Genomic DNA, 23,721 nt, shown 5'->3' with positions numbered 1-23,721 from the left:
AAAATATGCTTTGAAAGATCAGATAAAAAAGTCTTTAAGCCCTAACCGGTTTGGCTCAGTGGATAGAGCATCGACCTGCAGACTGAATGGTCCCAGGTTCGAGTCCGGTCAAGGGCATGTACCTTGGTTGCGGGCACATCCCCAGTAGGGGGTGTGCAGGAGGCAGCTGATGGATGTTTCTCTCTCATCGATGTTTCTCTCTATCCCTCTCCCTTCCTCTCTGTAAAAAAACAATAAAATATATTTAAAAAAATAAAAGAGTATGGATCCCAAGAGAAAAGATTCATTTTATGTGAACCCTGAGAAGGAATTTATCTGCTGAGATGGACTTCTCCTGGTCTACAGAGGGCCCAAATTTTACCTATATATATAAAAGCCCAGCAACCATTATGGCAGAGCGACCAGTAGGACTGGGACAACTGGTGGCTATGACACGCACTGCGGCAGCCAACCAGCCTGATCCAGGATCTGATTGCCCCCCACCCCTACCCCTAGCCCCCACCCCCACCCCCCTACCCCCTCCAGTTCCCCATCCCCACCTCCCATCCCCTCCCCCCTCCCTCCTCCAGTCTCCTACCTCCTACCCCTTCACCCCCTCTTCCCCCAGCCAGCCAGGCCCAATTGGCCCCCAAAAGAAGGAGGAGCTTCAGAGTGGTGGAGGCAGCGAATAGAATACACTGCAGTCTCCCAAGCCCCAAGTCCTGGCGGGGAGGGAGGGGCAGCAGCAGGGAGCACCAGCCAGTCCAGCCACCACACCTCCATCCCCCCAGTTGCCATCACCATGCCTGGGGATGCCAGCCATGGTCATGCCACCCAATCCCCAAGAAGAGCTGCTGCCACTGGCTGGCCCCAGGTCCCAGTGGTTTGGGGACCAGGAGGTGATAGATCCACCCTTCCCCCAACTGGTGGGCGGAGTATGAGGTAACCTGCAGCCCGGAAATACCTGAGTGACTAACCCTGTACCTTATATGGACTATACATTGGACCACCAATCCACACCTGCCAAATACCCTCAGCCCTTGTCCTATATGGACCATACAGTAAGCCACCAATCAGTGTGCGCTGAGTACACTAAGCCCCCACCCCTTCCCATTCCGCTCCTCAAAAGGCGTGCCCACCCCCGCACGAGTTGCTGTCCTCCCTTGCGAGACAGCCCTCCTCTAATAAAGCCTGTAGTCCTGGATTTCGGCCTCTGTCTGATTTTTCATTTTTGGTGCCAGGATCAGGAGGAAGGGGAGGATGAAGCGGTGACACCAAAGGGGCGAGGCTGGAGCCAGCAGGGGCAGAGTCCGGCCGGGGGCTGGGCGTGGGGGCCAGGGAAGTGGCGCCCCTGGAGCTGTGCTTGAATCCCACCTGGCCACCGACCCTTGTCATTGAAACTGCATCCACAGGTAAGGTGGGCGGGCGGGCGGGCACTACAGCCCCACAAATGGCGTTGGGGACCCGGGTGCCCTGACTGCCCCCTCCCTGAAGTGCGCCTCTGCACCTTCCTCAGGCCCCCCACCTTGAGCACCAATCTACCCCCCCAGGGCCCCTCCCCCCCAGACACACACACTCTGCTTCGCCACAGGCGACTATAAATGTTAGCGGATCAGTCGAAAGCCTGAATTACATTTTCCCAAAGACTTGGAAGAAAACAAAACACTATTGATGCTTTTCTTTATGATCATCATTATTCTGGTTTTAAAGTCGTCCTCGGAGGCAAACCGCAGCACCTGGCGCTGGAGGCCGTGTGCAAGTTTCTTCCTTCTGCCAAGGGGTTGGGGGTGTTCGGGGCCTCTTGGCCGGTTGCGATGATTTGGGGGGAGGTGGGTGTTTGCGCGTCAGCGACCAGGACGCTGACAACAATTCGTCGGGCAGGCCCGCCGCCCCTAAACCTGTCCCTGTCCCTGGCAAAGAGGTGACTTTAACCGGCCCTTACCCATTCCCTCCACGAATCGCCACACCCTACTCCCTCACAGTCCCTGCCCGCCCCCCCCCCCCCCCCATCCTTCATTTCTCCCTCTCTCTGCACAGGAAACAGACATCCCAGGGTGTGTATGTCTAATTCAGGAGGGACAGCGTTGCCAGAGGGCTGGGGGTTGCCTTTCGTTCCCAGCTGCCCAGAGAGAACACCAACTTTTGCAGAGAGCATTGAAACTTGCAACCCCTTCGGGTGGCCGGCCTGGCTGTGGTGTTACAGGACTTGGGTGGTGAGTGGGCGAGGTTCCGCTTACCGGCAGTCTGGACTCTCCCGGGCTTTAGAATATTGCCCTGGGTTCAGCCTCCCTTTGCCTGACTCCCCGGTTGGGGTCCCCAGAGGGGACTAGGCTTGGGGAAGAGCCGCTGGCCTGGCGGTGCTGTTTGTCTAGGGACTGGGGGAGAGGGCGCTGTGTTGTGTGTTCTGAGAAAGCTTTGTTGTGGTGGAGTGGAAATGTGTAGCTTTGGAAATACAGTGGGGCCTTGACTTACGAGTTTAATTTGTTCCGTGACGGAGCTCGTAACTCAAATTACTTGTATGTCAAATCAATTGTGAACGAGTGAGACATGTGATGCTGGGCTGATGTTGTGGCGTTCACTGTGACGTTCGCTGCGCCAACTAGCGGTGGGGTATCTGAAGCTGGCTCGGAACCCGAATTTTAGCTCACAACTCAAAGCAAAAATCAGCCGAGAGACAGCTGGTATCTCAAAAAACTTGTTAGTTGTGACACTCGTAAGTCAAGGCCCCACGGTAAATAGCTTTCCAAGGCCTAGAGTGGTGGGCGCTCCCAGCGGAGGGAAAAGGCAGCGGGACTGGCCTTCGCACTCTTGCCAGCTGATTTAGGGGAACCCCTTTCTTAAGCCACTGCTCTTACTGGTCGTGTGGCGTGGCTTTAACTCTGCTCCAACACAAGATCTGAGCTGAGAGAAGGAGGCTTGGGGAATGCGTTGAATAAAATGGCAACATTCTGAAGGGAAGAGAAAAAGCGACCATCTTTCAAGCAAAAAAAAAGAAAAGAAAGACTTAAATCTGAAAAACCCATATGTCCTTTGTTAATTACTATATGAGAGTTTGGGGGTGGGGGTGAGGGGCGAGGTTAAGACTCAGATGGCCTAGGCCAGTGGTCGGCAAACCGCGGCTCGGGCTCACGAGCCACATGAGGCTCTTTGGCCCCTTGAGTGTGGCTCTTCCACAAAATACCATGTGCGGGCGCGCACAAACAGTGCGATTGAAACTTCCTGGCCCATGCGCAGAAGTCGGTTTTCGGCCTGGGCGAGTCTATTTAGAAGTGGCCTTAGAAGAAGTTGGGGGTGTCGGTCAGTCGGGCGACGGGAGACGGGGCACAGGCGGGCAGTGGGATAGGCAGCGTGGGGGAGGCGCACACGATTCATGCACCAGTTGAGTGAGCCAGTCAGTCAGCAGTCTCATTGTGCAGTGGTTAGTGCTAGTCGGTCTGCAAATCACGCCCAGGTGACAAAAGTACCTACTCGAAGCATAAAGTTACCTGTATTTTCCCAACCAGCTGCAAATCCTACAGGTATTTTTGTCATCAATTTAAGAATTGTAATTATTTTGTGTTGGTGGCTTTATTATTATAAAATGAGGATGTTTTTAGTAAAGGCCAGCTTAGGAGTACCCTAATTAAGTTAATAACAATGTACCTACCTATATAGTTTAAGTTTAAAAAATTTGGCTCTCAAAAGAAATTTCAATCGTTGTACTGTTGATATTTGGCTCTGTTGACTAATGAGTTTGCCGACCACTGGCCTAGCCTGTCTTTCAACTTCATCTAAGTAAAGTGAAAACAAAACTCTTTATCATTGCACATTAAGATGGCAAAAGATAACAGGTAAATACAGGTAACTTTTTTGTTGGGTTGCCATTACCATTCTTTGATGAGGGTAGCTCATGGTTCAGAACCTTTATCTACCATCATCAAAGTAAATTATTTCTTTATAGACATGGCCTACCTCCCCAGAATCACCAGGGTCGGGTGGATTAGGGAAAGGAAGCCAAATGCCCAATGTTCAGTAATACTATCCACTAAAATAAGTTGCTATTTTTATAATGTTTACAAGAACTCTGGCTGTCACAAAGCGGGCACTTGCAATTTTCAACATCATCATCATAATTATTATTGTAGAAACATTGTACTTTGTTAGCTGTCATAGGGGTTTCCTATCCTAGGCAACAAATCCTATATAATAAAAGCCTAATATGCTGTGTCCTGTTGACTGGTCAGCCCTCCAACCAATCAAAGCGTAATATGCTAATCGCTCATTATTATGTGCACTGACCACCAGGGGTCAGACAGTCGACCATTCGCTATGATGTGCATTGACCACCAGGGGGTAGATGATCTGAACAGTAGATTAGGTTGCTGCTGGGTCTGGCCGATTGGGATTGAGCGAGACAGGCCAGACATGCCCTGGAGCCCTCCTGCAGTCCCTCCCTGGCTGGCCAACCTCCCCGGCCCTGATAGTTCACCACCTGGCCTGCAGGACCCCTCTGGGGATCTTGGAGAGCCGGTTTCAGCCCTACCCCACAGGCCAGGCCTAGGGACCCCAGTGGTGCACGAATTTGTGCACTGGGCCCTCTAGAATATATATATATAAGCCTAATATGCAAAGTGTCCCCTCAGGAGTTCGACGGACTGAGAGTTCGATCACTCACTATGACGTGCGCTGATCACCAGGGGGCAGTGCGGAACGAAGGAAGTCCCCGGCCAGGAGCCAAAAGGCCCCAATCGGCCCTGATTGCTGGCCAAGCTGAGGAACCCTACTTATGCACTGATTTCGTGCACCGGGTCTCTAGTTATATATAAAAAGCTAAGGGACCGACCATCTGTCCATCCAACTGTCCGACCAACTGGCTGGCCAGTACATATGATACACACTGGCAATTTAAAAATGTTGACTCACGCATGCGTGATAGATATAAAGTTCTTGCTGACGCCAATCGCACACGACACCAGAATGTATCTGAAGACCAACTATTAGCACAACATACCTCTGAAGCTGAAAGAAAGTGGTGGCTTCGGATGGATGTATGGTCACTTAGCCTTTTACATATAGAGATATTATATATACTATTTTGACATGTAATTTTTTGTAGTAACGTAATTACTGCACGAATCTTTCTTCTAATTAATTCCCTTTCAATGTGCATGAATCCGTGCACTGGGCCACTAGCAAATAATAAAAGCATAGCGGCCATTTGCTGACAGCGGTTTCTCACGTACTCTACATACCAGAAAGAACCTCAGACTGAACTCGTAACTTCCTACCTATGCCCTGCTTGTTTATGTAGTCTGAGTCAACAGCTGCAAGCAAACTCTGGTGTGGTTTTTCTAGAGGACAGAGAAGGTTATTACCAGAATCCGTGTCTCCCTGGCTGTATTTCTTCTTGCTCAAATAAATGTTTTTTATTCTTTATTACAGCCTAGAATTAATTTTAGTTTACAAAGAAAGCAGCTGAGAAGTTGTCCCAACTCATGTAAGGGTCTGAATTCTTTTAAATGTGGGGCTCTTTTCCAGACATCAAGAACTGCTGATGTGAGGGAAGGCAGGTGAGGGTTGGGGGAAGAGGGAGAGAGATCATCCAAAGGACTTGTATGCATGCATATAAGCATAACCAATGGACACAGACACTAGGCGGGTGAGGACACAAGCGGGGTGGGGGTGGGGGGTAATGGGGGGATAGGGACACATATGTAATACCTTAACCAATAAAAAGAAAACTAAAAAAGAAGAACTACTGATGGTTCAAAGGAATAGTTTATTTAATTAAATGAAAGAAAAGGAGAAACCAATTTATCAAACAATTTGCTCATAAGGGTTACAATTCCACTTATAAGTTGTTAAAGTAAATTAACATCACAATTTATAAAACACATGTTTAACTAATATAAATTTCTTTTTTTTTTTTTAAATATATTTTATTGATTTTTTACAGAGAGGAAGGGAGAGAGATAGAGAGTCAGAAACATCGATGAGAGAGAAACATCGATCAGCTGCCTCCTGCACATCTCCTACTGGGGATATGCCCGCAACCCAGGTACATGCCCTTGACCGGAATCGAACCTGGGACCTTTCAGTCCGCAGGCCGACGCTCTATCCACTGAGCCAAACCGGTTTTGGCTAAATTTCTTTTTTTAAATCCTCACCCAAGGATACATTTGGAGAGTATTATTATTGATTTTAGAGAGGGGAAATAGAGAGAAACATTGATCGGTTGCCTCCTATATTCCTCCCAGACTGAGATGGAACACAAAACCTTTCAGTGTATGGGAGAATGCTCCAATCCACTTAGTCACACCAGAGAGGGCCAATGTAAATTTCTTTTATTTTTTAAAAATATATTTTTATTTATTTCAGAGAGGAAGGGAAACAGAGATCAAAACATTATTGATCCACTGCCTCCTGCACACCCCCTATTGGGGATTGAGCTTGCAACCGGGGCATGTGCCCTTAACCAGAATTGAATTGAGGACTCTTCAGTCCTCAGGCTGACACTCTACCCACTGAGCCAAACCAGCTAGGGTGGGCTCTTCTTATTTTTAATATGTTTTTATTAATTTTAGAGAGAAGAAGGAAATGGGGAAGAAACATCAATGCGAGAAACATCCATTGGTTGCCTCCCCTCAGAGAGCCTCAACCAGGGATTGAACCCGTAACCTGGTACATGCCCTAACTGGGAATTGTACTGGTGACTTTTTGGTGCACAGGAGGACTCTCACCCAACTGAGCCACACTGGCCATGGCTAATATCATTTCCTTGAACTCTGCATCAGTTACTCTTTGAGCGAGGATGTTAGTGATGTGATTTTAATTTTTTGAGATATAATTGACATAGCATTATGTAAGTTTAATATATACAATGCAATATGCTGATACATTTATATATTGCAACATGATTCCTTCTGTAGCATTAGCTGCTAATAACTCTATCACATCACGTAACTTATTTATTTTAAATATATATTTTTATTGATTTCAGAGAGGAAGGAAGAGGGAGAGCGAAATAGAAACATCAATGATGAGAGAGAATCATTGATTGGCTGCCTCCTGCATGTCCTCTACTTAGGGATTGAGCCCATACCCGGGCATGTGCCATGACTGGGAATCAAACCGAGACCTAGTTCATAGGTTGATGCTCAACCACTGAGCCACACCGGTTGGGCATGTTATTTATTTTTAATTAAGATCTGGTCTGTTAGTTGCAATAGCATGGATGGACCCAGGAGTGTGGGGGTTCAGAACCAGCCACACAAGATGTGCCTCAGTGGTATATAGATTACTTTGAGCTAAAGGCAATGTTAGCTTCAGCCTCAAGTGAAACTTCTGCCCTTCTCTTTAATGACTGGAAGAACTTGAATCAGAGGTCTTGTCCATAATAAGAAAGTATCAGAGATAATCTCTTTTGGCCTATCTATAGGGCAGGACAAACTCCTATTTACTAAAGGTCTACTTTTCTTATCCACAATGACCCTTTGAAGCCCCCAAGATGTGTTATCTCACCCCCAGCTCAGAATGCTTCTATATACTAGTATCTTAATCCCCTTTCTGTCTCTGAACCTCTCCTGCATGTGAGTCTCTGACTCTCTTATGTATACGGTGTTCCCATGCATACGTATGTATTAAATTTGTTTATTTTCTATTGTTAATCTCTTCATTGTCTATTTGATTTACTAGGCCAGCCAGAAGAACCTTCTCTTACAGAGAAAAGTTTGTCCCTCCTCCCCAAGGGTATTATGCTAAGTGAAATAAGTCAGACAGAGAAAAAGACAAATACCATATGAGTTCACTTATTTTTTATTTTAATATTTTTTTTTTATTTTTATTTTTTTAAAATATATTTTATTGATTTTTTACAGAGAGGAAGGGAGAGAGATAGAGAGTTAAAAACATCGATGAGAGAGAAACATCGATCAGCTGCCTCCTGCACATCTCCCACTGGAGATATGCCTGCAACCCAGGTACATACCCTTTACCAGAATCGAACCTGGTACCCTTCAGTCCGCAGGCCGACGCTCTATCCACTGAGCCAAACCGGTTTCGGCTTTTATTTTTATGTTTTTTAATCCTCACCTGTGAATATTTTTTTTCATTGATTTTTAGAGAGAGTGGAAGGGAGAGGGAGAGACAGAGAGAAACACTGATGTGAGAGAGATACATCCATTGGTTGCCTTCTGCATGCCCCCGACCAGGGCCAGGAGCCTGCAATGTAGGCACATGCCCTTGCCTGGAATCAAACCCGGGATCCTTCAGTCCTCAGGCTGACTGGCCCATATAAGTTCACTTATATGTGGAATCTAAAGAACAAAATAAATGAACAAACAAAACAAAAACAAGCTCATAGATACAAAGAACTAACAGGATTGTCAGATAGGAGGAGAGTTGGGGAGTAGGTGAAAAAGGTGAAGAGATTAAGAAATACAAATTGGTAGTTACAAAATAGTCACTGGGATATAAAGTACAACATAGGAAATAGTCACTAATCCTATATAATAAAAGCCCAGCAACCAAATGGCAGAACGATCAGTTGACTAGTCACTATGATGTGCACTGACCACCAGGGGGCAGTTCCTGCATTGAGCGTCTGCCCCCTGGTGGTCAGTGCACTCCCACAGTGGGAGAACTGCTCTGCTGAGCAGGATGAGTGGTCCTCCCACAGAGGGCCAATCCCTGCAGGCCACGCCCCCCCATCAGTGCATGAATCTGTGCACTGGACCTCTAGTATTATAACTGGGTGGGACCAAGTGGGTACTAGATTTTCTGGAGATCACTTTGTAAATTATATAAATGTCTAACCACTATGCATACACCTAAAACTAATTACATATATGGCTAGTATGCAAAGTGTCCCCTCAGGAGTTCAACCAGGAGACCAGGATTTCGATTGCTTGCTATGATGTGTGCTGACCACCAGGGGTGGCACAAAACATGGCGGGTGACCAGTGGCAGCAGGGTGCTGAGGGAGCAAAGGAAGGAGGAGGCAGGGAGGCGGGGAACCTGATTGGCCTTGATCGCCAGCCAGGCCTAGGGACCCTACCCGTGCACCAGGTCGTATAAAATAATATTGAATGTCAATTGTAGTTGAAAAAAACCCACTCTCTGGTAGCAACTTTGAGTCTCTATTCTGTGCATTAGATCTTCAGAATTTATTTATCTACTAGTTGCACATGATTTGCTCTTAGTGCCTTAATGCTTATTGATTTCAGAGAGGAAGGGAAAGACAGAAACATCGATGTGAGAAACACATCCATTGGTTGCCTCTGGTCAGAGAGGAACTTGCAACTGCAGTACATGTTCTACCCGGAATTGAACCCGGGACCTTTGTCTGCAGGCTGATGCTCTATCCAACTAGGCACAGTGATGGCGAACCTATGACATGCATGTCAGAGGTGACACGCGAACTCATTTTTTTGGTTGATTTTTCTTTGTTAAATGGCATTTAAATATATAAAATAAAATCAAAAATATACATCTTTGTTTTACTATGGTTGCAACGATCAAAAAATTTCTGATGAAACCAAGATGGCGGCATAGGTTAACGCCGGAGTTTGCTGCCTCGAACAACCACTTCAAAAAACAACTAAAAGACGGAACGGACATCATCCAGAACCACAGGAAGGCTGGCTGAGTGGAAATTCTACAACTAGGAGGAAAGAGAATATCATACCCAGACTCAGAGGACGCGCAGTACTGAAGTGAAATACTAAGGTGCGGAGTGCACGCAGAGCGGGCTGGAGGCGGAGGGCGCGGTTGTTGTTTTCAATCGGGAGGGAGTTTCAGACTCTGAGCTCCAGATCCGGGCGAGTCTCTAGGGACCCAGACTCAAACGGGAGAAGCGGGACTGTCTGGCTTCGGTCAGAGCGAGTGCAGCTTTCTCTCCGAGGTTTGCAGCGGTTGCTGGGACTCTGTGAGGCAGAGCCCCTAGGGACGGGACTGACAGCTGCCATAACTGCTCGCTCCGGCCGCCCTGTAGATCCCTGGGGACCCTCCCTGCCCAAGCCCTGGGCAGAGCCATTTGCCGGATAGCCTCAGGCAAAGGCTAGATTAGCACCGCCCTAGAGATCCAGCACAGAAGCTCTCCCACTGCAGACACAGCAGACTCTCATAGCCAGTTAGCCTGGAGGTCAAATCACCCCCGGTATTGCCGACAACAATCAAGGCTTAACTACAACAAGACTGCGCACAAAGACCACTAGGGGGTGCACCAAGAAAGCATAAAAAATGCGGAGACAAAGAAACAGGACAAAACTGTCAATGGAGGATATTGAGTTCAGAACCAGACTTTTAAGGTGTCTTAAGAACTGTCTAGAAGCCGCTGATAAATGCAGTGAGATCCTCAAGAAATCTAATGAGACCCTCGATGTTATGATAAAGAACCAACTAGAAATTAAGCATACACGGACTGAAATAACGAATACTATACAGACTCCCAACAGCAGACCAGAGGAGCGTAAGAATCAAGGCAAAGATTTGAAATGCGAAGAAGCAAAAAACACCCAACCAGAAAAGCAAAATGAAAAAAGAATCCGAAAATACGAAGATAGTGTAAGGAGCCTCTGGGACAGCTTCAAGCGTACCAACATCAGAATTATAGGGGTGCCAGAAGATGAGCGAGAGCAAGATATTGAAAACCTATTTGAAGAAATAATGATAGAAAACTTCCCCCACCTGATGAAAGAAATAGACTTACAGGTCCAGGAAGCACAGAGAACCCCAAACAAAAGGAATCCAAAGAGGACCACACCAAGACACATCATAATTAAAATGCCAAGAGCAAAAGACAAAGAGAGATTCTTAAAAGCAGCAAGAGAAAGAAACCCAGTTACCTACAAGGGAATACCCATACGACTGTCAGCTGATTTCTCAACAGAAACTTTGCAGGCCAGAAGGGAATGGCAAGAAATATTCAAAGTGATGAATACCAAGAACCTACAACCAAGATTACTTTACCCAGCAAAGCTATCATTCAGAAGTGAAGGTCAGATAAAGAGCTTCACAGATAAGGAAAAGCTAAAGGAGTTCATCACCACCAAACCAGTATTATATGAAATGCTGAAAGGTATCCTTTAAGAAGAGGAAGAAGAAGAAAAAGGTAAAGATACAAATTATGAACAACAAACATGCATCTATCAACAAGTGAATCTAAGAATCAAGTGAATAAATAATCTGGTGATCATAATAGAATCAGGGACATAGAAAGGGAATGGACTGACTATTCTTGGGGGGGAAAGGGGGTGTGGGAGTTGCGGGAAGAGACTGGACAAAAATCGTGCACCTATGGATGAGGACAGTGGGTGGGGAGTGAGGGCGGAGGGTGGGGCGGGAACTGGGAGGAGGGGAGTTATGGCGGGGAAAAAGAGGAACAAATGTAATAATCTGAACAATAAAGATTTAATTTAAAAAAAAATTTCTATATGTGACATGGCACCAGAGTTAAGTTAGGGTTTTTTAAAATGCTGACACGCTGAGCTCAAAAAGCTCGCCATCACTGCACTAGGGCATGAAATTAAAATTTTTTAACTAAAAGCATTTTATGGCAGGTAGTCACATCCTAGGCTAGAATCTTCCCTGACAAAAGTCAATCTTTACCTTAACTAAGCCTTTCTGTGTCTTTTGCATCTACAATAGCCTTCTTTTGGAATGTCAGGGCAACTCCTTTTTTCAAACCCCTTAGGGCAATGCACCAAGGCGGAGACCATTAATCCTCTCATTGTTATTCTTATCAGGCTAATTGTTGACTGTTAACCATCCAGTACCCACCTACGTCTGTCATTTTTGTTTTCATCCAATCCTAGAGGTTTCCCCTCTTTGCTTTCTCCCATCTTCCTAATCTATCACCAATGCAATATATAAAATAAGGCCATTCTCTTTGAGATTTTGCTTCCCTATATAGTCGACAACAGTTTGGCTCAAATAATCCCAACAATTCTTTACAGGTTTTGAACCTTTTTTACAAAGGGAGATCCAGATTATTTGTATTAATCCAGCCCTTGAAGGAGGAATATAATGAAGCAAAAACTCCTCAAACCAGAAGAGAAAGGACTGTAGCTGTCCCCAGTGACAAAACAGGAAGGCAAAAAGGGAAATCGCTAAGTGTGAAAACTGTCAACTGCGCACAGAAGGTGGAGCCCCAAGACTCATCTCGGGGACCCGGGAGTCAGAATCCACTTGGGATAGACTGGACTAGGAGCCTGCACTGGTTTCCTATCAGCGTTTTCCCATTAAAAAAAAAAAAAAGTCAGGGCTGGAAGAAAATAACAGAAGACAAGGAAGTTTTAAAGCTGTAGTTGAAGCTAAACGTAGTAACTTTTCACTAACCTCTGAGAAGGACTTTCTAGCAAATTTACCCTCCAGGAATGTTAATCAGTGAAACGGCTTCATCTGCCTGAGGCTTTAAACCAGAGAATGTACCTTTAAAATTCTAACCTGCCCCAGAGTTGTAATCTAGGACCTCAGGAATCTTGGCTGCACTTTCTCTCTTATCTGCTGACCCCACCTTTTCTCTCCAGGTGTCTTTTTCTTCTTCTTCTTTTTCATTTAACAAGTATTTATTGAATGCTCTCTAGGTGTCTTCTTTAGATGAGAAATCTTTTCACCCCAGGTACCTGGTTGGCTTCAGGTCTGGGGAGAGAGTCGCAGGCAAAAATCCAAGTTTTGATCTCAACGAGCATGCATTCTGGTGGGAACAGACGACAACAAATCATAGATCCAAAATACAGGGTCTGTTAGTGAAAAGTATTCTGTGGACGAAAGGGGCCACATGCTGACCTGACAAGCTCAGGAGAGGCCTGCATGGCAGTTTTGCAGACTTGGGAGACCTAGAGTAACCACAAAGGATGGTCTGAAATTAAACCTTAACCAAAAGCAGTTATGGTGGGCAGTTACGTCCTAAGCCGATATCTTCACTGATAAGGTTAACCTTTACCTTAACTGAGCCTATCTGTCTTTTTGCATCTATGATAACATACCCTTGAAATGTCTGGGTAACTTGTGATTTCCCTGTATCTGGAGCCCCTGGGGCAGGGCCAGGTGTGCTGGGCCCAGGACAGATGCAGCAGATTCTTTCATTTATCATGTTAATTGTTCCTGCACCCACCTAAGTACATGTCCATCATTTTACTTTTTATCCTATCACAGAGGTCCCCCCCCCCCCCCCGCTTCTCTTAATCCCACCTCCTTAAATCTGTCACCAATGAATTTCATGTATAAATACGGATGTAACCCTGCCATTCTCCGGAGCACTATCTCAATTCATTGAGGTTCTGCTTCCCGGCATATGTCGACAGTTTGGCTCAAATAAACTCACAAAAATTCTTTACAGGTTTCAATGGTTTTTTTACGTTAACAATTCCAAAGAGGGAAAGCCTGGGAAGGGAGACAGGAGGCCCTCGTTTTGGAACATTGTCCAGACCCCGGGTTAATGAATCATAGGAGGCATACCCTCCACTGCTCTCTGACCGCGTCTGGCGGGGCGGCCCCAGGGGGCCTGGGACACTCCGCCCCGGCGGGTCCACTTGCCCTGGATGCCCTTCGCGGGGGCCGCCCGCCGAGTCTGGAGCTGTCCCTGCAGGAGGTTCCCCAGCCTTCCAGGGCCTTTTCCTCATTGCCGCCCGTGAAGCCCGACAGGCAAGGTGGGGCGAGCAGCGTGTGGGCAGCTCCGTCTCCTCCGGCTCCCCCCCCCCCCCCCGCCCCGCCCCTTGTCTAAAGTTGCCTTCCTTTCGAGGATCCACCCTAGTTCTTGACATTCCACAATGAAGACTCAATATTCCCGGGGGTGGAATCTTGCCTCTATTGTGAATGATTTAACGTCCTAGTGGAAAACATGGAATGGCTTTGCAATAGGACAGCCCGCTAGAGAGCAGCGTGCAGGTCAGGGCTCATGGGCAGAGGGCAGTGTGAGGGACAGATTTCTGTTTCCGTGTGCGTAGAGCTAGCTGGAGTCATGGATGAACTGGTTAACTAGTCAGTGAGGTTTATCAGAACAGAGTAGCGAATACTGTCCGCATGCGCAGTGCGGTGTGGGATGAGATTTCAGGAAAGACTGGCTTCTTCCTCTAGTTGTGGGTGCCACGGGACCCACAGCAATGCTGTTGGGGCACCAAGTGGCTCTGGGGATCCAGTGCGGAGATGAGAGGCAAGCCGGGTGCCTGTCGTTTCCCTCACCTACTGCCCTGCCTTCGCTTTTGGAGGATCTACAGTTTAGCCCGCGGACAAAAAAAAAAACAGGGGTTCTGTTATAGGCGCTGGGGCCACACCAGACCTGGGGTCAGCAATCTGGTACTGGGGTTCTGGCTAAGAAAAGAATTCAGGGCCAAGACTCAAAGTCGCTAGAGACTTATTAGGCAAGTAAAGAGAAAGTACACTGGGAGATTAATGTCCAGCGGGCGGCTCAAAGAGCTGCCCTGGAGAGAGGGCTAAGGGCTCCTTTTAACCCCTCGGAGGGCGGAGGGTAACGGCTTTCTCCTTCAAACGGACACATCGGGGTCTGTCCACTCATCTTCTGTTCTTGATGGGCGTGAGATGGGGCTTTCCTCCAGCCCCCTTGTCTTTAGGGCGTGGGAGGGGGGCCTATCACATGGTTTCACCACATGCCAGGGGAGAAAAGGTCAGGAGAATCCCACCTGTGTGACGGGAAGAGAGGGTGGAGGGGAGGGTCTTAGGGGCGAGGTCCTGATTAACAATACTTCTCTCCAATACTTGTTCTACCAGTTTTTTCCATTGCTAGGTGTTCGGGGCATTCTGCCCTGGGGACCTTCTGTAACTGGCCCATGGTCCTTGCTCTGCCCGTGTCTGTCTAACTGCCCACCATAGTTCTATGGAAAGTAGTGTCACGGGCTGATCATACATTCCTAACTGGGCAGGCCATGGTGGAGAGCCACCCACCCCCGCCTGTAACGTTTTTAGTGAAAGGGTTTAAGCTGGCCCTGTCCGTTATTCTTCCGAGTCTAGGTTAACACACCTTAGAAACACCAAAACTAATCTCCCTCAAAGTGGGTATTAGCCCTCAAGAGAGCACAAAGTCTTGTAAACTATCCTGTAATCCAGTCTTCACCTTGCTTTTCCCCACCTACAGGTAATCTTCCTTATGTTCCCGCCTTAATTTCAAATACACCAAAGAAGCTGCAAAACTGTTATTCTCTGGAGCATTTGAGATCTTGCTCCCAAGCATATGTTGTCAGTTTGGCTCAAATAAACTTTTTCTTTGTTTCTTTTTTTACCATTTAAAATTATTATTATTTTACAAAGCACAGTGTTTACTAAAGGCACAAAGTGGGGAGACTGGAGGGGAGCTGCTCTTCCAGCAGAGACCCCACACCAGCCTGAACCCGGCACCCTCTGCCGGCCACCCCCACCCTCACACCGCCTGGTGGAGAGCTGTTAGCACCAAAGCAGGGCTGGGGGCGCCCCACCTGTGTGAGGGGGGCGGCCAGGCTGGAGGATGAGCTTGTTGCCATCTGAGTTCCAGAAAAGAAGGTTTGGGCTGCCCCTGGACCAGTCACTGCTTCAGAGAAGGAACTTGCTGAACGCCCTGCTCCAATGAGTCTTTCTCTGGTGGGGGTGGGAGCTCAGGCGCAGAAGACAGGACCCTCCAGGGCCTCCTCTCACCTCCAGCACACCCCCTGGGGCCAGGTTCACGACCTCCTCCTGCCCAGCCCATCAGAGAGCTGCTCCCCCCGCCCCCCTTGCCCCCCTCCCGCCCAGTGGAGTACTGAGCTGTGTGGGGGCTTCTCCCGACCCCACAGGCTGCCAAGCGGGCACTAAGTCCAAACAAGGGGCCGAAGGGAGGAGTGAGGCAGGGCAGGTGGCTACTTCACACACAAGTGCAGCCTGAAGGGGGGAGGGAGTCGGCCCTGCCCTCACAGCCCCCAGGCCTGCCCGTCCCAGGGTCACAGCACATCGCCCTCTTCCATGCTGAAGCTGCTCCTGCGGCTGCTGGCCTTGGAGGCCTCGGGGGACATGGTGGAGAAGAGGGGGTCAGAGGCCAGCGGCAGCAGGGAGTTGTCCAGGAGCATGAGGTCCAGGCCCTTCTTGGACAGGTTGGGGAACAGGGAGCTGTGCTCTTGCCCCATCGGTTCAGGGTAGCCGGGGGGGCCCTTCGTTGCCCCCACCCCCGAAGCTCAGGCTGTGACTTAAGTCCAGATGGTGGAATGGGGATGGTGGCTGGGGTGGCTGGGCCAGCGGGGGCAGCGGGGCCTGGGGTGGCAGAGCCGGCAGTGACTCAGGGTCGGGGAGCTTGGCCCCCAATAGCAAGGCCTCCCCCGGACCCTCCTCATTAGGCAGCCCCTGCTTTACCACCTGCTGGGCCCGCTCGGCCATGTTCATGCCGGACGGGGAGGTGGTGGGGAGGCTGTGCACACGAGCCTGCATCTCCAGCTCCTGGATTTGCAGCCAGAGCTGCTTATTGGTCATCTCTAGGCGCCGAGAGTGGTTCTCAAGCTCCCGGGACTTCTGCAGGTCCTTCTGCATCCTCCGGATGTAATCAACAGAGGCCTTGAGCATGGTGCCCTTGTTCCAGCGCACGTCCAGGTCACTGGCCTTGGGGACCAGCATTCCCAACTCCTTGATGCGGTCGTTAATGTTGAACCTCCGTCTCCTTTCAATTAGGTTGTGATTGTCCTTCTGCCGCTCCTTGGCCAGGGCCCGGCTCTGAGCACCTGTAAGCTCACGCTTCTGGGTCAGGTCGGCTGGGCAGGAGCTGCTGGTGACACCCACCAGGGAATCTGTGACCTGAGGGTCACCACTGTACACATTCAGGTGGCTGCTGGACAGCGGTAGCTGGGGGGTGAGGTGGAGAGGGAGGCCCGGTGAGCAGCCCCCTCTCCGTGAGGGGTTCTCCCTAGGGCCCATTGCTCTAAGGGGCCTGCTGCCAGCACCAGCGGGGTCGGAATTCACTCGGGGCCTCTCCAGCCGGCAATTCCACCTCAGGGTCTGCGGAGTCCAGGGCTGACCAAGCCACAGGCCCCAAGAGTTCAGCCTCCACGCGGAGCCTCGAGGAGGCAGTGAGCAGCCAGGTACAAGTTTGGGAGAGGCTCTGCCCCCCAGGCTTTAGGAGGTCCCGGGGCGGGGCACCTAATCTACTCGGAAGTTTCTGGAAGGCTTCCCGGAGGGCGTGGAACGGGAGTCCTGAGCAGAACTGTGAGGAGGGTCCTACAGGGGCGGGGGGGGCTGCCTGCCGGAGTGCAGTGACCCAGGGCCGGGCGGGAGGTGAGGCTGGATCCCGGTTCCCTGGGCTCAACTTGCAAAGACCTGGGATTTGGGGATGGGCAGCCAGTGGGGGTGTAAGCAAGTGCCTGGCAAGAGCAGATTTGGGCTCTGGAAAGATCCCCAGCTCCTGCACAGAAACATACAGAACACATCACAGGCCCAGAGCCCTCTCGGGGCACAGGCACTCACAGGGCACAGGTCCTCTCCCTCCCCAGACCTCATGCCCTGGGCAGCTCCTGCTGAGCTACTGGGAAATGTCTCATTGGCTGGTGATGGAGGAGGGACTCCTTGTGTCCCCACTGTGAGATGTGGGGGTGCGGGGCGGAGTTTCCACAGTGGCAGGGCCCGGGGACCAGGGCGGCAGGCTCAGGCCCGAGGGGCAGCAGTGAACAGCAGAGGTTCAGAACTCCCAAAAGGGGTGGGGATGCCTGCACCTTCACCTGCTCGGTGTAAACACGCGTCACCTTTGTGCGCAGCTAGGCCCCCTGTTTCTTGCTGTGTTTGTTGTAACGTACCCCGTGAATCACAGAAGGATGCCTCAAGAAGTCGAATTAAAGAGTCACATTTATTGCGATCCGGGACTATGAGGGGTCATTCCCAAATCTCATAGTGATAAGATGGTGGCAAAGCCAGACTTATATAGGCAAAGATCACAAAGGTATTGATTACATCTCAAGGTTTGGAATGAGGAACCTGGTTTGCAAAAAAGCAGTTTACAGAAGCAGAGCAGCATGTTAATTATAGTTTTGGGTCTCGGGGTCACTGAATTGACAGAAAGACATTATCTAGAGCCCTCGGGTCTGGAATGAGGAACCTGGGTTGAACTTAGGCATGTTATCTCAATTACAGTTTTGGGTCTCAGGAACACTGAATCAACAAGGACACGTTAACTGTGTCCCTCTGACCTTGGGATAACTGTGCTGTCCTTCCCAGGTAAAGGAAATGTGCTTTCTAAGACCAGTACGACCACTACAAACGGGATTTCACATTACAATCAGTAGGGTATTCAATCAAATGGGATGATTTATATAATTCAGAAAATCAAAATAACTTTTCTATTGTTAAACAAAGCAAATAAGCACAGAAGCCAAACCGCAGGGTTAAAGGTAAACTATAGTTTCTACCTGAGATGATTGCTACCATACTTCAGTTTAATCTTCCCACCATCCTGTGAGGAGAAGGCATCGTCCCTATTTTGCAGCTGAGAGCAAGGACTCAAGAGTGAAGAGACTTCCCAAGGTCACAGCCAAAGCCAGAAGCCAGGCCTCTTGATTCCAAGCCTGGCTCCGTCCCACCTGCCACCTCCCTCTGCCCAGGAGGCCCGGGGAGCAGTCTCACTGCCAGAGGCTCTGAAGGAAGGGGACCGAGCCGCCCATGTCACTCACCCCATGGAGTGAGGACCCGGCCCTGTGCCCGCTGGGCCCTAGGTTTGGAGAGGAAGGGAGCCCTGGGACCCAAAGGAGCTCACCAGCTCTGGGCCTCCTTGTGGCCACTGCTGCCCCCAGGAATGCTCCCTGCCCCGCTCTGCGGAGGCCCAGCACCGTGCGTCCGGCCCCCACCCACCAGGGAGCCTCCCCAATGGCCCAGGTGCTGGTCCCTGCGAAGCCCCATCGTGTATGCAGGTGGACACAGGCCCCTCGGGATTCCAGTGCTCCTGGACCCCGGCCCTCGTTACATGATTTGATGGAGGCGACCCCGGCTCTGGTTCTCTGCAGACTCAGAGCCAGGTAGGACCTTGGCCCCTCCCTCTGGCACCGCCACCCTCCCTGGCCAGCAGTACCGTGTTGGGCATCTGAGACTCAAGATTCTAAAATTAATTTATAAAAGCATTTTTTTCCCAGCCAGTGTTGCTCAGTCTTTGAGCATTGACCTAGGAACCAGGAGGTCACAGTTTGATTCCTAGTGAGGGCACATGGTTTCGGGCTCGATCCCCAGTGGGGGGCATGCAGCAAGTAGATGATCAATAATTCTCTCTCATCATTGATGTTTCTATCTCCCCTCCCTTCCTGTCCCTGAAGTCAATAAAAACATTAAAAAATAATAATAAATTAAAAAAAGATACCTGTGAAGTACCAGAAATAATACACCTCAAAGGGTGTATTAACCCTTAAGAGAGCACATAATCTTAAGTATCCTGTAATCCAATCCCCACTTTGCTTTCTCCTGGCTCCATGTAATCTTCCTTCTGTTGCTTCCTTAATTTCAAATGCATAAAAGATTCTGCAAACTACCATTCGCAGGAGCATTTTTCTCAGTCCATTGAAATCTTACTTCCAGGCATATCCTCTCTTTGGCTCAAATGAATTTTTATAAAAATTGTCTGCAGGTTTGAAAGTTTTACATCAACAGATTTGAGATCAGAGGATTATCCTGGATTATCCAGGTAACCACAAAGCTCCTTGTAAGAGGGAAGTTGGAGGGTCAGACAGAAAAGACTGTGACAACAGAAGCAGAGACAGAAAAGGTAAAGTGAGGGGGAGCCTGGAGCCAGGAATGAGGACAGCATTTAGAAGCTGGAATAGGCTGGGGGTGCATATGATCCCCAAGAGAACGAGCCATCAGTGAAAAGTGCTTTCGTTGCCACGTGGGCATATACATTTTATATTCGTACATGATGAGTCACAAGTATTCAGAAAGAATGAATACGTCCATTTGCTTCCAAGATTATTTTAGTTTTGTTCTCTTTTTCCTCTCCCTTAAAACTTGTAAATCCTGCCACTATTTTTTTCCCCTGTCGATATTTTTGAAATAGCAGAAAAATTTAGAGATCCTAAATCTGAAGAGGTCAAAGAGGTTAATCCCAAGAGGAAAGGTCATGAGCCACATCTTTTCTATTGTCTTCTGACTGCTTAAAGGAGAATACTTTTAAGAATTTGCTATCTAAGACTTAACAAAACTTGACCTTATCAATTGCAAATTTATGCTCTTGGAAGAAAGGAGGACTAATTTTTTGTTTCTTTGCTCTAGGCCCAAACATTAAGGGTAGTCTTACAGATAAGAGGACAATTTAGACATTTAAGCATTAATGTGGCATTACCCTTGCCTTTGGAGACCAAAAAGACTCAAAAGTCTGTTATTCAGAAGAGAAATTGTTTACAAACATTTATTTAAGATTTAATTTGCCATTGAAGAACTTGTTTCTTTTTTAAAAAATATATTTTATTGATTTTTTACAGAGAGGAAGGGAGAGGGATAGAGAGTTAGAAACATCAATGAGAGAGAAACATTGATCAGCTGCCTCCTGCACACTCCCTACTGGGGATGTGCCTGCAACCAAGGTACATGCCCTTGACCGGAATCGAACCTGGGACCCTCGAGTCCGCAGACCGACGCTCTATCCATTGAGCCAAACTGGTCAGGGCCACCTAATTTTTTTTTTTTCTCTCTCTTTTTTTTTTCTGGGGGCCACCTAATTTTAATTTGCAGTTATTCTACTCTGTGTTCAGTATTTTTTTAAAAAAATATATTTTATTGATTTTTTACAGAGAGGAAGGGATAGAGATAGAGAGTTAGAAACATCGATGAGAGAGAAACATCGATCAGCTGCCTCCTGCACATCTCCCACTGGGGATGTGCCCACAACCAAGGCACATGCCCTTGACCGGAATAGAACCTGGGACCCTTCAGTCCACAGGCCGACGCTCTATCCACTGAGCCAAACCGGTTTCGGCATGTGTTCAGTATTTTTTATTTTTTAATTTTATTTACCTTGTCTAGAGTAATTCTATTGCTATATGCTTATACTTATTTTTATTCCTGGATTAGTATTTATATACTAGAGGCCCAGTGCATGGATCCGTGCACCAGTGGGGCCCCTTGGCCTCACCCACGGGGATCAGTGCACTTCCGCACCGCCGCAACCCGGCCTTACCCGCCAGCTCATCAGGCTCCAGCCCACTGTCCGTGCCTCTCCCGTTCATCCCAGCCCCGCTGCACCTGCCGCTGCCACCACTCTGGCACCCAGGGAGAGTGTCCTCAGGAGAGGCTCACACTGCCCCAGCTGCACTCACCAGCCGTGAGCCCAGTGTTTGATGCCCATCTGTTAGCTGAGCGCCGCTTCTGCTGTGGGGGTGCACTGACCACCAGGGGGCAGCTCCTGCATGAGCTCCAGCCAGTCACTTAGGCTTTTATATGTATAGATGTCTAATACTTTGAGGTGTGTTATTCTGAGTATGAAAATATTCACAGTATATGAATTTATAGATGAAAGGTAGGAATTTCTTTGATAAGATTAAATGCTCTTAATTTTTACTTATTGATTTTAAAGAGCAGAAGAAATAGAGAAACATTGATTTGTTGTTTGTTCCACGTATGCATTCATTGTTGCTTCTTGTACGTACCCTGACGGGGGTTTGAACCTGCAACCTTGACATATTGCGACGATGCCCTAACCAACTGAGCTTCAGGGCTAGGGTCTCACATCCCAGCTTCTTAAAATAATGCCTGGCACAAATATTTGTTGAGTGGATGAGGAAAATTATTAGTATTTTGTACATGCTATGAACAAAATATAACAGGGGAAAAAGAATGCAGATTATGGGAGAGGGGTACAAGTTGGAAATTAGAATGGCAAGAATAAGCTTTAAGGAGAGGATGAGGGAGGTCAGGAAGTCAGACATGGGGACATCTAGCCAGAGTCTTCCCAGCAGAGGGAGCAGCTAGTACCTGAAGAATTGCAGTAGCAGCAAAACCAGTGTGTCTGGAGCGGAGTGAGTAGGCATTGGCTTGTCCTCTGAGTGAAACAAAGAGCCGGTGGAGGGTTTTGAGATGAGTGAATGTGTTCACTGATATTTTTAAAGACTTTGGGTGATGTGTTAAACAGACAAATTAACAGGAGAAAAGCATACAAATGTATTTAATCTGTTTTACATGACATGGGAGCCTTCATAAGGAAATGAAGACCTGAAGAAACAGGCTGCAGTATTTTTATGCTAAAGTTGATGACAGATATACTAGTACTAGGGGCCTGGTGCACGAAGATTCATGCACTGGGGGGTGGGGGGGTCCCTCAGCCCGACCTTCACCCTCTCCAATCTGGGAGCCCTCAGGGGAGCCCTCTCCAATCCAGGAGTTTCTGTCTGTGTTTGCAATCATATGAGCAAATTGTCTGAGACCCCCAACCCAGTTTGGTTTGTTGCTCACAGAATAATAGAGGCATTTTTTTTCTTTGCTCCATTGGTGGAGATTTCCTGGAAGTTTTAGGATATCTTCCCTTTAATTTTTCCTAGACACTCTGATTTTACTTATGTCGCTCACCTTTGCTTTCCCTCCATCCCCACTGCAACAGTAACTTGCTCCAGGCTTACTTTACTCTAGAGCAGCGGTTCTCAAACTGTGGGTCGCGACCCCTTTGGGGGTCAAATGACCCTTTCACAGGGGTCGCCTAAGACCATCCTGCATATCAGATATTTACATGACGATTCATAATAGTAGCAACATTACAGTTATGAAGTAGCAACAAAAATAATTTTATGGTTGGGGTCTCAACATGAGGAACTGTATTTAAAGGGCCAGAAGGTTGAGAACCACTGCTCTAGTGTCTAGATCCATCTGCCACCAGAACTATGATTCCCAGCATTCCTGGTGCTCCCTTGCTCTGGGCTTCTGTTTCTGGTCCTGGGGCTGTCACCAAAACTACTATTCCCAGAATTCCTGGTGCTCCCCACGCTCTGGGTTTTCCCCAGCCAAGGGAGCCACATCCCCCCAAGCCTCCAGCTCTCCTGTTCTGCTCTCTGTCCAGTGACCGAGGGAGCCCTGTCCCCCCAAGCTGCCGGCTCTCCCACTCTGCTCTGTGTATGCAAATTACCTGCCATCTTTGTCGGGTTAATGTGCACACTCATTCCTCATTGGCTGGTGGACATGGCTGGTGGGTGTGGCTTGAGTGTAGTGGAGGGACAGTTAATTTGTATGTTTTTCTTTTATTATATAGGATGATGGTTAAGGTGCATGAGGAACGTGTAGTTAACTAGGGAACATTTAGAAAGGCCTGTTTGTTCAGATTCTTCTTGGCATTCCTTTGTCATCAGAGATAAGGGTGCTCATTTCCTCCTGGTATAGGGAGGGCTTCTCTCTCATGAGGGTTTTATGACCTGTTTTGGGGGGAGTTTGGGAGAAGGTCAGAGTGACCATCCTGCTTCTGCCATTTTTTTCCTCAAATTCCTTTTACGTAAAATATTCTACCTGCTAAATTGCTATATTTTGGGGAGTGTGTCCTTTTTTAAAATATGTTTTTATTGATTTCAGAGAAAGGAAGGGAGAGGGATAGAAACATCAATGATGAGGGAGAATTATCAATCGGCTGCATTCTGCAAGCCCCCTACTGGGTATTGAGTCCCAAACCCAGGTATGTGCCCTGACATAGGCTGGGCTAGGGGAATGTGTCTTGAACCCTATCACCATATAGCAACTTATAAATAGCTTACAGTATATGTCTTAAGTATATGTGTATATGACATAATGGCATAGCAGATATGGACAAGACTCCCAGGAAGTGTTACTATACATAATAAACAAGAGACTTGTGAGACATAGGTAGAATTC

General features: G+C 48.2%; 1 pseudogene across 1 annotated transcript; it reads right to left on the bottom strand.

Moving 5' to 3' along the window:
- Positions 1-15,863: 15,863 nt before the first annotated feature.
- LOC308513994 (transcription factor EB-like) lies at positions 15,864-21,554 on the bottom strand (annotated as a pseudogene). The gene is made up of 3 exons: positions 21,522-21,554; positions 18,962-18,988; positions 15,864-16,752 (listed from the first exon to the last, which is right to left on the bottom strand). The product of its transcript is annotated as a transcription factor EB-like (transcript).
- Positions 21,555-23,721: the final 2,167 nt, after the last annotated feature.

This window comes from Myotis nattereri, assembly GCF_964212035.1.
Source record: "Myotis nattereri genome assembly, chromosome: 2".
NCBI lineage: Eukaryota > Metazoa > Chordata > Mammalia > Chiroptera > Vespertilionidae > Myotis > Myotis nattereri.
Note: the sequence above shows the minus strand (reverse complement) of the source record. Positions and strands in the feature narration are given on the sequence as shown.